The 15,462-nt window shown below is 42.6% G+C and overlaps 1 protein-coding gene across 1 annotated transcript in view; it reads left to right on the forward strand.

The window, feature by feature from the left end:
• Positions 1-305: 305 nt before the first annotated feature.
• LOC144695688 (tumor necrosis factor alpha-induced protein 8) overlaps positions 306-15,462 on the forward strand; it is a 132,790-nt gene continuing 117,633 nt past the window's right edge. The window contains exon 1 of the mRNA XM_078566652.1: positions 306-449. The gene's annotated coding sequence lies outside the window, so the exon portion shown is untranslated. The remainder of the gene's footprint in view (positions 450-15,462) is intronic.

The following is a 15,462-nucleotide window of genomic DNA, read 5'->3' on the forward strand; positions in this document are numbered from 1 at the left end:
AAGTTACCAGCGCTGATTGGTTGGTTTAGTTATCACTGAGATCTCGCTGTTGAATTTCCGCTGTCAAAACTTCTCGAATGACAGGAGTTTTTGTGGTTTGCTGTAAATGGGTGTTTGCAGTAGAGGGGTTGGTGGTCGCTGAAGAGACGCCTGGTGCCTGAGCGGGGAGCGGGGGTAAGTTTACTCTTTCCTCGGCTCTGACACTGTGTGAGTCCAATGTAAATTTCTGAATTACAGGTTAACAAATACAGGACTTAAGTGTATCATTCCGTCTGTCTATCCCTGTGGTTAATATACTGTTAATGCAAGCTGCTGGTTGCTTTGAGTGGAGCGGCTGCTGGATGGTGAGCTCGGAGCCCGGACTCCGGGGCACGGGCGAGGAGTCACTGGGGCCTCGGCGAGTTAGCAGCGAATCCTGCATTTCAGTGTTAAAGGAACACAGATAACAGGTATTGGACCGCAAACTTTTGCTGCTTTTACAATCAGGATGTGGAACAATCTGCAATCTAATTATTGATTTCCAGCCCCTCCAAAGAAAACATTGACAACTTTGTAATGCAGTATCTGCTGCCAGAAGTGACATGTTTAAACTTATACATTTAAAGCCGTTCGATTTCGCCATAAACATCAAACCAGACACCTTTAGGAACTATCTGTGGCTAATTATGAGTTACATTGATCTCGTCTAACAGGCTATTCACAAATTTTGGACAAAAATGATTTGGAAGCCAATCTAGTTCCGAAATTCAAGCCGGGGAACAGTTCCTTGTAATCATCGGGTCTGGAAACCCCCAAAAGTCAATATTCCCCCTGTGCGATATTGAGTACCTGTATTTACACGGAGGAAATAGCCAATTAATGAGAAAAACGCCTTGTTACATAGTTAACCGCTGTTAGATTCTATAGTCAATCAACACAATTACCGAACCATGAAATGGCTACAGTACAGAAGGACGCTGCTCGGCCCATCGTGTCTCTGCCGGCTTTCTATAAGAGCTTCTCAGCTGGACCCATTCCTTTTTCCCAGCCCTGCAAATGTTTTTCTCTTCAGATAAGAATCCAATTCCCTTTTAAAAACTACAGCTGAATTTGCCTCCACCACATTCTCAGGCAGTGCATTCCAAGTCCTAACCGCTCGTTATGTAAAATAACTTATTCCTCAAGTCACCATTGATTCTTTTACCAATCACCCGCCACCCTGCCACCTCACCACCCTGCCACCTCACCACCCTGCCACCTCACCACCCTGCCACCCTATCGCCTCAAGGGCAATTGGAAATGGGAAATAAATACTGGCTTGGCCAGCAATGTTCACATACCCTGAAAGAATAAAAAGAAATGGCTCCCTCCGTAGCCACCTGCCACTCTACCATTTCACCCACTTGCCACCTTCTGCCTACCTGCTTACCTCACCCACCCTGCCCATTCACATTCATCCATTCACACGTTCATGACCATTCATCCATCACCCATTCACGAACATTGCACTATACATTTAAACTTATCGTATGGCAGCTAGTGCCATAAAAGGGCATTCTCATGCTCATTCTCTATGCTCATTCTCTTCCCTGCTCTCTACGAGGATTCCTGCGCTGAGGGAATTCTTTTGCATTGTCGATTGGAAGTTGCAACATATCCAGGTGAGTGTGAGGTTTTCTTTCTGATCAGTGTTGGACACAGGGGTCCTGACTCTGATCGGAGGTTTCGGGCCAATTATCTAAATCTCTGGCTAGACTTCCTGATTTTCTGTCATGTTTGTTTGAAACTCACATACCCTAGTCATGCCACATCATGTTGGCGTGAAACTTTGATAATCCTGGCATTTTGCTCTTACTTCCTGAAGAGGTTGTAATTGGAAACAAAGTAAAACTATTGATTGTTTGTATCAGTAGATTAGACCAGTTTTCCTAAATAAACTAAGTGCTTTGCATGAATGGGTAATATTTGTTGAACAAAGAAATGGTTTTAGACTATTAAGTGATATTTCTGATTCATGTCATCACAGTGCCTAGAAAGATGCGCAATACTAGTTTATTGTAGACAACAACTTTGAATTTTGCCTTAATTGGATGTTCAAAAATCTGTTCCTTCATATTTATTAGTTGTTGTCGATCCTAACTTTTGTTTTGGTATTGCTGAAACTTCTCCATAGTACTGATACTTCCTTGGACAGGACTTCATTGTCACTGACATTGTAGGTAATGCTCAAATTCATTGTCATTTTCTTGGCAGTTTTTGTCAGTGGTAGCTTGCCATTACCTTCAGGGCAGGGCGAGGAGTCAGGTCAAGTCTGCTTTAGCCAGAAAGGGAACCGAATGTGTGCTGTTGAAGTTATTCTGAACTACCAGCCATCTAGCCAACTGAGCTAACCAACCCCACAGTGCACAGATTACAGAGGCAGATAAAGAGATCTAGCTGATTGCTCCATATTTTATTCTAGACTGATGGAGAATTTAATGTGGGTTTTTAATCTGTGACGAGTGTGTTTTAAACCTAGGCATAGACTTTTTCATCCACCTGTAAAAATTTCCAGTGATAGAGGTAGATGTGATGATGCTTCCAATAATAAAGTAATAGAAGAAGTACAGATTCCAAGTAAGCGACAGTACCTAACTTTTGGGAGTACCTTTGTGTTGTCAGACTGCTTGCTGACTTCATCAGGAAGACTAAAGCTATCTGTTTAGGCTCCTGACAAAACTTCCACTATCTCAAACCCTGTCCTTCGGCCACTTTCTTAAATAGAGCATGCAAAACGTTGACATTCTGTTTGACCCCGAGTCATTCAAATCTCACATCCTACCCCTTAGCCAAGATTGCTTTCTTCTTCCTCTACAATATTGGCTGCCTCTAGTGTCCTCCTCAGTCTTCCTGCACCCCCCCCCCACTACAATATTGTAACCCTTATCTACAGTTTTGACATCTCTAGACTCAGTTTTCAACTGAGTCCAATGTTCTCCTTGCCAGCCTCTTTCTTCCATAATCTCCAACTTGTTTTAAACTGAGTTCTGCCTACCCTGACCCACAGTAAGATCCGATGACCTATCACTCTTGTTCTAGCTGACCTCCATTGGCCCCTAGTCCCACAACATACTTACTTTAAAATTCTCATCTTCTTCTTCAAATCTCTCCATGTTTTGCCCACTATATGTCTCTACAAGCTTCTCCTTTGTATTCCCAAATCCCCAACAACTCCAATCCTTTGTCCGGGCTTTTGTGCATTACTGTAACCCTTGATCTTTGCTTTATTGGTGATAGAGCCTTCAACCACTCTGCCTCTACTCCCTGAAATTTCCTCCATTAAATCCTCCACCTCTCCACTTCCCTTTCAATTTAACAAGATTTTAAAAGTTGCAATTTTTTCAATAAGTTTGGAGTCATCTCCGCTAATTATGCGCCATGGCATGTTGCTCATTCTTTTCTTGCTTTTATCCATTTTATTTATTTTATTCCTCTTGCTCTGTTAAGTGTCTTGTAAATTTTTCTATGTTAAAGGCAGGTCAACCAGAAAGGGGAGAAACTGTGGAGAGTGAAAATTTGAAATAGATATAGAAAATACTGGAAACACTCAGCACATCAGTCTGCATCTGTGGATAGGATAGGCAAGTTAACGTTTCAGATGAGGTCCTAATTTTTTTTTATACTCATGGGATGTGAGAATCACTGGTAAGGTCAGCATTTATTGCCATCCCTAATTGCCCAGTAGTAGTAATTGCAAGTAGTAGCTGTTGTTCTTGATGGCTTCTATTCCTGCATCTGCCTCCCTTTGGCTACCTGAAGTCATGCTGCGGTGTGTATGTCCCTCTTAGTTACATGGATTTTAATACCAATTTCAAGCATCTGGCCTGAAAATTTTATGGCTTGCACACAAATACAAAGTAGGTATATTTCTTTTCAAGTTGCTATTGACAGAAACATGTGCACAGCAAAATATAAAATTATCTTGAAGCCTTCACTCATTGATTTTCATTATATAACTAGTGCTTTCATAGTTTCATCATAGAAAACCCTTAATCCTATAATATAGAGATTTTCTATGCCTTTACTCTCATAGACGTTTACAGCACAGAAGGAGGCCATTTGGCCCATCATGTCCGCGCTGGTTAACAAAGATCTGATAACGCTAAACCCATTTTCCAGCGTTTGTCCCATATCCCTGGAGGCTATGGCAACGCAAGTGAATATCTAAATACTTCTTAAATGTTACGAGAGTTTCTGACTCAACCACCCTTTCAGGTAATGATTTCCAGACTCCCACCTCCACCTGGGTGAAAAAATTTCTCCTCAACTTCTCTCTTAGCCTTCTATCACTCACCTTAAATCTATGCCCCCTGGTTATTGACCCCTCTAATAATGTAAAAAAGTGCCTTCCTATGCACCCTATCTATGTCCCTCATAATCTTATACACCTCTATCAGGCCCCCTCTCAACCTTCGTTGCTCCAAGGAAAACAACCCCAGCCTATCCAATCTTTCCTCATAGCTCAGACCCTCCAGCCTGGGCAGCATCCTGGTAAATTTCCTCTGCACCCTCTCCAGTGCAATCACATCCTTCCTATAATGTGGTGACCAGAACTGCACGCAGTACTCCAGTTGTGGCCTAACCAGTGTTTTATACAGTTCCAGCATAACCTCCCTGCTCTTGTATTCTGTGGCTTGGCTAATAAAGGAAGCATTCCATATGCCTTCTTAACCACCTTATCTACCTGCCCTGCTACCCTCAGGGATCGGTGGATATGCTACCAAGGTCCCTCTGATCTTCAGTGCTTTCCAGGGTCCTACCATTCATAGCGTAATCCCTTACCTTGTTAGACCTCCCCAAGTGCATTACCCCACACTTTTCCAGGTTGAATTCCATTTGCCACTGCTCTGCTCACCTGACCAGTCCATTGATATCTCCTGCAGTTTACGGCTATCCTCCTCACTATTTACCATCGTACCAATTTTCATGTCATTCGTGAGCTTCTTGATCATACCCCCTACATTTAAGTCCAAATCATTTATCTACACCACAAACAGCAAGGACTCCAGCACCGAGCCCTGTGGAACCCCACTGGAAACAAACTTCCAGTCACAGAAACATCCCTCTACCATCACTCTCTGCCTCCTGCCTCTCAGCCAATCTTAGATCCAATGTGCCACTTTGCCTTGGATCCCATGGGTTCTTACTTTCTTGAACAGGTTGCCATGAGGGACCTTATCAAAAGCCTTGCTAAATTCCATGCAGAATACATCAAATGCATTACCCTGATCAACACTCCTGGTTACCTCCTTCAAAACTTTGATCAAATTTGTCAAACATGATCTTCCCTTAACAAATCCATGCTGACTATCCCTGATTAATCCGTGTCTCTCCAAGTGCAGATATATTCTGTTGCTCAAGAGTTCTTTCTAGTAACTTCCCCACCATTGAGATTAGGCTGACTGGCCTTTAATTTCCTGGTCTATCCCTCCTTTTTTAAATAATGGGACAACGTTAGCAGTCCTCCAGCCTTCTGGCACCTCACCTGTGGCCAGAGAAATTTGAACATTACTGCCAGGGCCCCTGATATCTCTTCCCTTGCCTTCCTCAACAGCCTGGGATACATCTCATCCGGGCCTGTAGATTTATCCACTTTTAAGGCCGCTAAACCCACCAGTACCTCTTCTCTCTCTACATTAATTTCCTCTAATATTTCACAGTCCTCCACCCTGATGTTGATACCTACATTGTCCTTTTACATTGTGAAGACCAATGCAAAATATTAATTGAGGACTGTACCCACGTCTTCCAGGTCCATACATAAATTACCTCTATGGTCCCTAATTGGCCCTACTCTTTCCCTAGTTATTCTCTTGCTCTTTATATATTTAGAAAACCCCTTTGGGTTTTCCTTTATTCTACCCATCAATGATTTCTCATGCACTCTCTTGGCTTTCCTAATTTCCTTCAAGTTACCCCCTGCGCTTTTTATACTCCTCTGAGGACACTGCCGTATTGGGCCCTCGGTATCTGCCATAAGCTTCTTTTTTTTTCTTAATCCTAACTTTATGCCCCTTGACACCCAGGGTTCTCCAGACTTGGTCCCACCCTTTGTCTTTACGGGAACATATTTGCCCTCTACTCTATTTCCTCCTTGAATGCCTCCCGCTGCTCTGACACAGTTTTATCTGCAAGTAGCTGCTCCCAGTCCACTTGGGCCAAATCATATCTCCTCTTAGTAAAATTAGCCTTTCCCCAGTTTAGAACTTTTATTCCCGGCCCAACCTTATCCTTTTCCATAACTATATCTTAAATATAACTGAGCTATGGTCACTGCCTCCAAAATGCTCCCCTACTGATATGCCTTCCACCTGCCCGGGCTCATTTCTGAATATTAGATCCAGAACAGCCACTTCCCTTGTTGGGCTTTCTACATACTGGCTAAAAAAGTTCTCCTGGATGCGACGTAAGGATTTTGTTCCCTCCCTACCTTGCACATTAAAACTATCCCAGTTAATATTTGGGTAGTTAAAATCCCCTACTATTACTGCCTTATTATTCTTACACTTCTCTGAAATTTGATTACTTACTTGATCCTCTAACTCTCCCTGACTGTTTAGAGGCCTATAGTACACACCCAACAGTGTGTTTGCTCCATTTCTGTTTTTAATTCTACCCATACGGCCTCATTTGATGATCCTTCCAGGATACCATCCCTCCTCACTGCTATAATTGATTCCTTGATCAATATTGTGAACCCTCGTCTTCTTGTATCCCCCTCTCTATCTTGTCTGAATATCCTATAACCAGGAATGTTGAGCTGCCAATCCTGCCCTTTTAGCCAAGTCTTGGTCATAGCTATGACATCATACTCCCACGTGCCTATCTGTGCCCTCAGCTCGTCTGTCTTATTCCTCAGGCTCCTTGCATTAAAATATATTCCATTTAGCCTTGCTGAACTCCCTTCTTTCTTATCTAGCCTATGTTTCCTCTGCCTTCCAGACTCACTTACTAGCGTTTTAACTTCTAATTCCATCTCAGCTTCTCTCCCCTCTGAACTACTTTTCAGGATCCCACCCCCTGCCAATTTAGTTTAAATCCACCCCAACTGCATTAGCAAACCTCCCTGCGAGGATGTTTGTCCTGTTCCTGTTCAGATGTAACCTGTCCAATTTGTACAGGCCCCACCTCCCCCAGAAATGGTCCCAATGCCCCAGGAATTTAAAGCCCTCCCTCCTGCACCATCTCTCCAGCCATGCATTCATCTGCTCTATCCTTCTATACTCATGACTGCGTGGCACCGCGACTAATCCAGAGATTACTAACTTTTGAAGTCCTGCATTTCAATTTCCTACCTAACTCCCTAAAGTCGGCTTGCAGGACCTCATTTCTCTTTCTTCCTATGTCATCGGCCCCAACATGGACCACGACCTCTAGCTGGTCTCCCTCCCCCTTCAGAATACCCTGCAGCCGTTCCATAACATCCTTGACCCTGGCAGCCGGGAGGCAACATACCATCCTAGAGTCATGTCTACGTCTGCAAAAGTGCCTGTCTACTCCCCTCACTAATGAATCCCCTACCACTATTGCCCTTCTGCACTTCTTCCTCTCCCGCTGAGCAGCTGGACCACCCGCCTTGGCTCTGGTTGGCTTCCACAGAGGAACCGTCACTCTCATTAATCATCAAAAATTAAGAAATAATTGTGGGGGAAACATTTTATCAACACCTACTAACAGATATATTAAAAGCCTAAAAGTACCACCGCACCGTTTTCCAAGGCCGAAAAATGGTTTGCGAGCGAGGTGCACTCGGGGGATTCCCTCACTACCTGCCTGGTCCTCTTCTTTGTTACAGACATAAACAACTACTGTCAGTGAAATTGATTTAATTTCTATTTGAACTGTTAATATATGTGACTAATTTTTAACAAATGTCAAAAGCAAAATGGGAAGCAAGAAAGGTGGATGATTACATAAAATAGCATGCTGTGCTTCATTTGGTACAGCTCTAATATCAAAGATCCTCTCCCGTTTCTCTGATAGAATATACCATGTACAACAAAATGCTAATTGTAGCAAACTATCACAACTATTATAGAATTAGTAGTTTCAAAATGATAGAATTGGATTTAATTAATAGGCGGGGGGCTGTAAAATTCCCCGGATGGCTTTTCCACCATCCTTCAGCCTGCCTGTGACCTGTCTGAAATTTTAAGGCGGTCCATCCAGCCTCACCTCAGCTGAGGCCCTGAAGTGGCCAGTGGACCGCTCCCTGCCTGGTCACAATTTTTTCACCAGTAGGAGGAATTCTGGGATGGGGAGAAGCCCAGCAGATCTCCCTTATCAGGCTCTGGGTGGGAAAGTGGGCAGGTGCGGGGTGGGGTGGGGAGAAGGGGTGGGGTGGGGAGTGCTTCCATCACTGGCCACTTTCCACATTGGGCATCCTCCCCCTCCCCACCATGGTCTGCCGCCAGGTTGCTCCCTTCCCACCGGGTCTTGCGATCATGATCCCCTCCACTGCTCTATGCCTTCAGTCCCTGGGCCACTTCTGCTGTCCCATCGCACCTACCTGGCCCTGTGGGGTCTGGCACCTAGAATCTGGGGAATGTCTACAGTCCCAGCAGTGACCAATGCTGCTAGTGGTGCCACTGAGTCTAGAGAGTTGCTGGACAACCAGATTCCTCCTGAGTGAGAGGCGGAAGCCTCCCCTCCAAAATGGCTGCGGGGCAGCTGACCTCCCTCCTGACTCTTCGGGTGACGGGGCAGGAAACCCCACCATCCTGTCTTTTATAAAATTCTTATCTTTTATATATGATACAAGTTTTACCAGGTCATTTTCAGATTCTGATATTTCAAATGTGATGCTATAGTACATTTGTCCTCTTGTGGTAATTTAAACCAGCAGCAGCCAAAATTAAACAAGTGTATTTAATATTTGCCAAATTTCCTGTAATTATTTTAAATTTCATCTTTGATCATATTTTTCGTTTAGTTTTTCAAAATGTTAGTGCCACTATCTGTTGTTAGTACAAGCAACTAGAGGGAGATTGATAGATTTGAGAGGTTTCAATCAAAAATAGGAATGGTGATTTCACAACCTGGGGTTCGGAGATGTGGAAAACAAGTACATAGAATTACATAAAATATAGCATGGAGAACGGTCATTAGGTCCCAGTAGGCTATGCTGGTGTTTATATGTCTTCCTGCTGTAACTATTTCTTCACATCCTGGGCCCATACCCCTCTACTCCATTCTCCCTCAATTATGTGTCCTACATCCCATGAATGAATAAAGAAAAATTCTCTTAACTGTTAGGGTTGAACCGAGATGAATAAATTCTGTAGAGCAGTTTATTAACTTAGACTGCAGATAAGAAAGCTGGAGAATCTGACAATAAAATTAACATATACTAAGCAAGATTTAAAGCAAAAGCACTCCCCCGCCACCACCCGAGGAAGTTTTGATAGGTGGTATTGACTCCCATTAAAACAGTTAAGACATGCATTGATTTACACCTTGTAAATATTTAGTTGATGTTTATGTATAGGATTGAGCATTATAAAGATAGATACAAATATGCCAGGATAATATGCTTTATGGAACATCTCCTGATCTATAGGGAGTGAGGAAAGGAAGGTACCCATGATTAAATAATCTTGGATATAAAGGATTTTGCTTCATTTAGCTTTGAGGAAGGTTGGAATGGTAGAAACTCTCCAAAACCTTTCCTCAGAAAATTAATAACATGAATAGCTTTTTTCCATTCCAAGCTTTTTTTAAAAAAATGTCCTATTTCTATTGAGCCAATCTCCTATGACTTTGCACAAAGAAAATCAAGAGCAAATATAGAACAGTGGAGGCAGGGTTGGAGGGCAGAGATAATGGGACCAAGATAGGCAGATGTAAATCAGTTCCCATTTTAAAGTAGTATATTTTATCTTTAATTTCCTTTACAAATTTCTATATTTACTTTATAATTATACCCTCTCACCAGTTCCCATTATAAGTATGCACGTAGGAATTTATAAAGGGGAACATTGGTAGGAAGTGAATGTAATGAATAATTTTTGAAAAATATATGAACACCCTATGACATTTTTTCGAAAAAGAAATTCTCAGTTTCAATTAACATAATTTTAATTTACTTATTGAATTGCATTTTATATCTTTTAATGCCTACTTTAAATTTTTACTTTAAAGATTTCAGCCTGTCTCAGAAACTCTTGGCATTTTTATGTCAGACAAACTGCTGAAGGTTATTATCACTTCTATGCTTTCTGGGCATGTGCATTTTACAAAATTTCCCCAAATACATATCAACATTAGCTAAAGCAACAGTACAAGCATTGAAGATGTTGTGGTTTTCCAAAAGACCATTAAAGAAAGTAGAGTTTGAGTCATCAAAGCTTTTAATTCAGCCAAGTTTAATATTTATTTAAATTAATTTAATGCGCCATGTATAAACAGCAGCACAGTGAACAGAAACACCTGTAATTGTGGTTTGTTTGATGATGAGAAAAGGAAAAAAATAGTATTTTTGGAGGATTTACTGCTGTTTATTGCCGTTGAAAATGCAGTTCAAAAAAACTCGTTTAAAATGTTGTTTGGAGCTTACGCAATTTATTAAAACCTAGAAAATGTAAAAATGAACATATGAGAATTAATGAGGTAATTTTTGTTTATTTATAGAAATGTTTGTTTATAAGAGACTGCATGGGCCAAAATTCCCAATTCCACAAACTCAGCTTGGGAGAAAGTACCCCGGACTGTCAGATTTTCGTTCTGGGGGATTAGGAATGGAGTTGGCTTGCTGCATCTGCAGTAGGATGTAGAGGTAGCCATAGGGGCTGTGGAGTGCTGAGGCAGGCTGTTTAAAAGGCCCACCCTGGTGCTCTGGGACACAGCTGTAAAGAAAACAATAAAACAGCCTCTAGTCTCACCCCTCATACCCCCTCATCCCCCACAACTCCCTATGCCCCATCTATGCCAACTCATGCTACCTCATGTCCTCCATCCATCCCATGGCCCCTCATATCCTCCATGCCAACCTATGCCCTTCTAATCACCCCATATAGCCCCTATGCCCACTTAGTGCCAATGATGCCCACTCATCCCTATGGCCCTTTACAGTTCCTATGCCAACTTAGTACCAACTTATTTATTTATGAATTAATATATGACCCTTGTTAGACCTCAGCTGTTCTATGTACCATATTTAGGAAGGATGTGAACACATTGGACAGAGTGCAGAAGAGGTTTACAAAAGTGGTCCCAGGGATGAAAAACTTCAGCTATGAGGATAGATTGGAGAAGCTGGGACTGTTTTCCTTGGAGAAGGGAAGGCTGAGAGGAGACTTAATAGAAGTTTTCAAAATCATGAGGGGGCTGGACAGAGTAGATAAGGAGAAGTTCTCACTCATAAAAGGATCAAGAACGATAGGGCACAGATTTAAAGTGATTTTCAAAAGGAGCAAATGTGACATGATAAAAAACTTTTTCACAAAACTAGTGGTTTGGATCTGGAATACACTGCTTGGAAGTGTGGTGGAGGCAGGTTCAATCGAGGCATTCAAGAGGGTATTAGATGTTTATTTGAATAGAAACAAGCTGCAGGGGTACGAGGAAAAGGCAGGACAATGGCACTAGGTCATAAAGCTCATTTGGAGAGCCATTGCAGACACGATGGGCCGATTGACCTTCTTCTGTGTCATTAAGATTGTGTGATTTTATGTCAATACTTACCCCCACCCCCCAACACCCACTGCTGTTTTCCCTTCATGCTAATTTATATAGTATCCACCATGGGCAGACTTCAGAACCCATGCAGAAATAAAATAAAGTTCAAAATGTCTAAATATGACTACACTTTTTAAAAAAAACTCTCATTGATAAAAACCCATTCAATACTTTTAAATTCCTTCAATTACTTAAATCCCTTATGAAAACAAACATTTCAATCAGTACTTAATCCTTTATAAAAACAAGCATTTGTATTCATAGCCCTAGATTAAAACTTTATAACTACTTAGAGCTGTCACTCAAACTGTGAACATACAGGCCTCCCACTGTGATAATGATAGGTTATGGAATCAGTCATGCAGCACTAATCCTATAATGATAACTCCCAGGCCTATGTCAACAGACTAAATAAAATTACAAGCAGCCACAGCAGGCTGAATTTTAAATAAGTATTAAAGGGCTTGTGGATTTAAATACCTGACAGTTCCAATGAGGCTTTTTATGCACATTTGTGCCTAATTTTAACAATCCTAAAGTGCACTTCACCTCTCCCAAAGGACACTTTACATCTCTCTCAAAGGGCACATTACCTCTCCGAAAGGAGTTCTGGGACCTATCTAAAAGGATCCCTTACTTCTCCAAAAGGGTACCCTATCTCTCCAAATGACTCCAGCAACTTTAGGCCTTTTGCTCAAATATCTCAAGCTTGGGAGCTGCGTTTTGCACATCCCACTAATGAAAATTGTATTTTTACATGTGCAGCTGCCTCCATGAACCATGGATGTGCAAACTACGACCCAGCCTCGTTTCCTCCCACCCCACCCCGGCGAAAATAGTGAGTGCCGGATATTGGGGAGGGACTTCCAGAGGTGGGGCTCTGGTGCTATTTTGACTAAGTTGAAGTCCACTTCCGTCCCCATGAATATATAAGTCAGCAACCTTGCTAATATTACTAACGGTTTTCACATCCGCACTTACATTTGTCTTCCACACCAGGAATGCGTATCAGGAAAATGACACACTTCCAAAGAATAGTTTTCAATCCATAGCTTTTACACAAGAATAGGCTGACAATAGGGAAATTGGTGGGGCAGCTATCATAAAAGAGACCTTTGATATATTGGGGCCTCCTGCTGAAGGATGGGAACATGGTAGGAGGTTTGATGGTTTGAAATGGGCAATTTGAATTCTTTTCTCTCATGACCTGTTTACCTACAAGGCTGTGATGTCTTATTACTCCAATACTACTAGATCTGACATCTGCAAAATGTCAAAACGATCTCACTTCAGGTTTGAAGAATGAATGGCCAGATCATGCATCATGTATGCTCTGTTCATTGGTACTTGGCATAGATCAGCTTAGCCAGCAATCCCTAAAGCAAATGGCTTCTAAAATTAATTTTGTAGTGTCAAGAGGATCAATAATATTGCTCCCAGCCACACAAAAGTTCATCCTCCAATGCATTATGACTCTTCATAGCCCCCCCTTAGTGATCACCTCCACACCCACCAACAATATCCCTCCCCAAAATGTACCTTGGACCATCTGTCAATGGAATTTAAATGAGGCCCGATCATAAGGGCAGGTGTAGGTCATTCAGTCCCTCAGACCTGTTTTGCTATTCAATTAAATCATGGCTGATCTGTATCTGAAGTCCAGATACCTTCCTTGGTCTGATAACTCTTTATACCTGCGCCACACAAAAAATCTATCAATCTCAGTTTTGAAATTTGCAACTCAGCAGTGTGTTGGGAAGACAGTTCCCAATTTCCACTACCCTTTGTGGAAAGAAATGTTTCCTGACATCATTTCTGAACTGCCTAGCCCTAGCTTTAAAGTTAGGTTTCTTTGTTCTGGACTCTCTGAGCAGAGGAAATAGTTTTGTTCTATCTTTTGTTTTTATTATTCATGGGATTTGGGTGTCATTGGCAAGGACAGCATTTGGTGCCCATCCCAAATTCCACTTGAACTGAGTTGGTTAGACCATAAGATGTAGGAGCAGAAGTAGGCCATTCGGCCCCTCGAGTCTGCTCTGCCATTCAATGAGATCATGGCTGATCTGATAATCCTCAACTCCACTTTCCTGCCTTTTCCCCATAACCCTTGATTCCCTTACTGATTAAATATCTGTCTATCTCAGTCTTGAATATACTTAATGACCCAGCTTCTACAGCCCCCTGCGGTAAAGAATTCCACAGATTAACTACCCCCTGAGAGAAGAAATTCCTCCTCATCTTTGTCATAATGGGTGCCCCCTTACTCTGAGATTATGCCCTCTGGTCCTAGACCCTCCCACAAAGGGAAACAATCTCTCAGTGTCTACCTTGTCGAGCACACTAAGAATCTTATGGGCAAAATTTTCCCCCCGTCAGGGGGAAGTGCGGGAGTGGGCGTGTGCAGGCAGCCCTCCTATCAGCGCCCCCAATTGGGGGCGCGCCATCATTTTTCGTGGGTGGGCTAATTAAAGCCCGCCCAGCGTGACGTCCACCCGGAAGCGCGAAGGAGCGCTCCGATCTCTCTGAGACTGAGTGCTGCCTCAGGGAGATCATTAACCATCCATGTCACTTCATGTGACAATGTCACATGAGTTGGGACATGCACATAACTTTAAGTAAAAGTTAATCTTAATTTTTTATTTCAGTCATGAAACCTCATCCCGCCCGTGGATGGGGTTTCATGCTTTTTCAGATGGCCGCCAGCGCTCCTGACCTGCCCACCAGCCTTAAGGTTGAACGGGCAGGTCCACTAATTGCTTTAATTGTTTTTTGAATGGCCTCAATAGGCCGTTGACAGGTTGGTGGGTGCACAGCTGATTCGGCTGCACCCCCGCCAACCTGAAAATGGAGATGATGCGGGGCGACGTCGGGAGTTCCGCCTGACGTCATCCCGCATCGGCGAGCAGGTCCTGCCCCCGCTCGCCGACGGGAAAATTCTTGCCTACATGTTTCAATAAGGTCGCCTCTCATTCTTCTAAACTCCAATGAGTACAGGCCCAACCGACTCAACCTCTCCTCACAAGAAAATCCCTCCATCCCCAGGATCAACCTAGTGAACCTTCTCTGGACTGCCTCCAATTCCAGTATATCTCCCCTTAGATAAAGGGACCAAAATTGTTCACAGTATTCTCGGTGTGGTCTAACTAGTGACTTCTATAGTTTTAGCAAGACTTCCCTATTTTTATAATCCATTCCCTTTGAAATAAAGGCCAACATTCCATTTGCCTTCCCTATTACCTACTGAACTTGTATGCTAGCTTTTTGGGATTCATGCACGAGGACCCCCAAATCCCTATGTGCTGCCTTTCTTCAGCCTTTCTCCATTTAAATAATATTCAGCTCCTCTATTCCTCCTGCCAAAGTGCATAACCTCACATTTTCCTACGTTATATTCTATCTGCCACATTTTTGCCTACTCACTTAACCTGTCTATATCCCTCTGTATACTCTTTGTGTCATCCTCACCACTTGTCTTCCCACCTATTTTTGTGTCGTCTGCAAATTTGTTGATAGTACATTCATTTCCCTCATCCAATCATTAATATATATTGTAAATAATTGTGGCCCCAGCACTGATCCCTGTGGCACTCCACTAGTTACAGGTTGCCATCCTGAAAATGCCCCCCGTATCCCAACTCCTTGTCATCTACTAGTTAGCCAATGCTCTATCCACGCTAATATACTACCCCCAACACCATGGGCTCTTATCTTATTAAGTAGCCTTATGTGGTACCTTATCAAGCACCTTTTGGAAATCCAAATATATTA

Source organism: Cetorhinus maximus, chromosome 2 (assembly GCF_964194155.1).
Source record: "Cetorhinus maximus chromosome 2, sCetMax3.hap1.1, whole genome shotgun sequence".
In the NCBI taxonomy this organism is placed as follows: domain Eukaryota; kingdom Metazoa; phylum Chordata; class Chondrichthyes; order Lamniformes; family Cetorhinidae; genus Cetorhinus; species Cetorhinus maximus.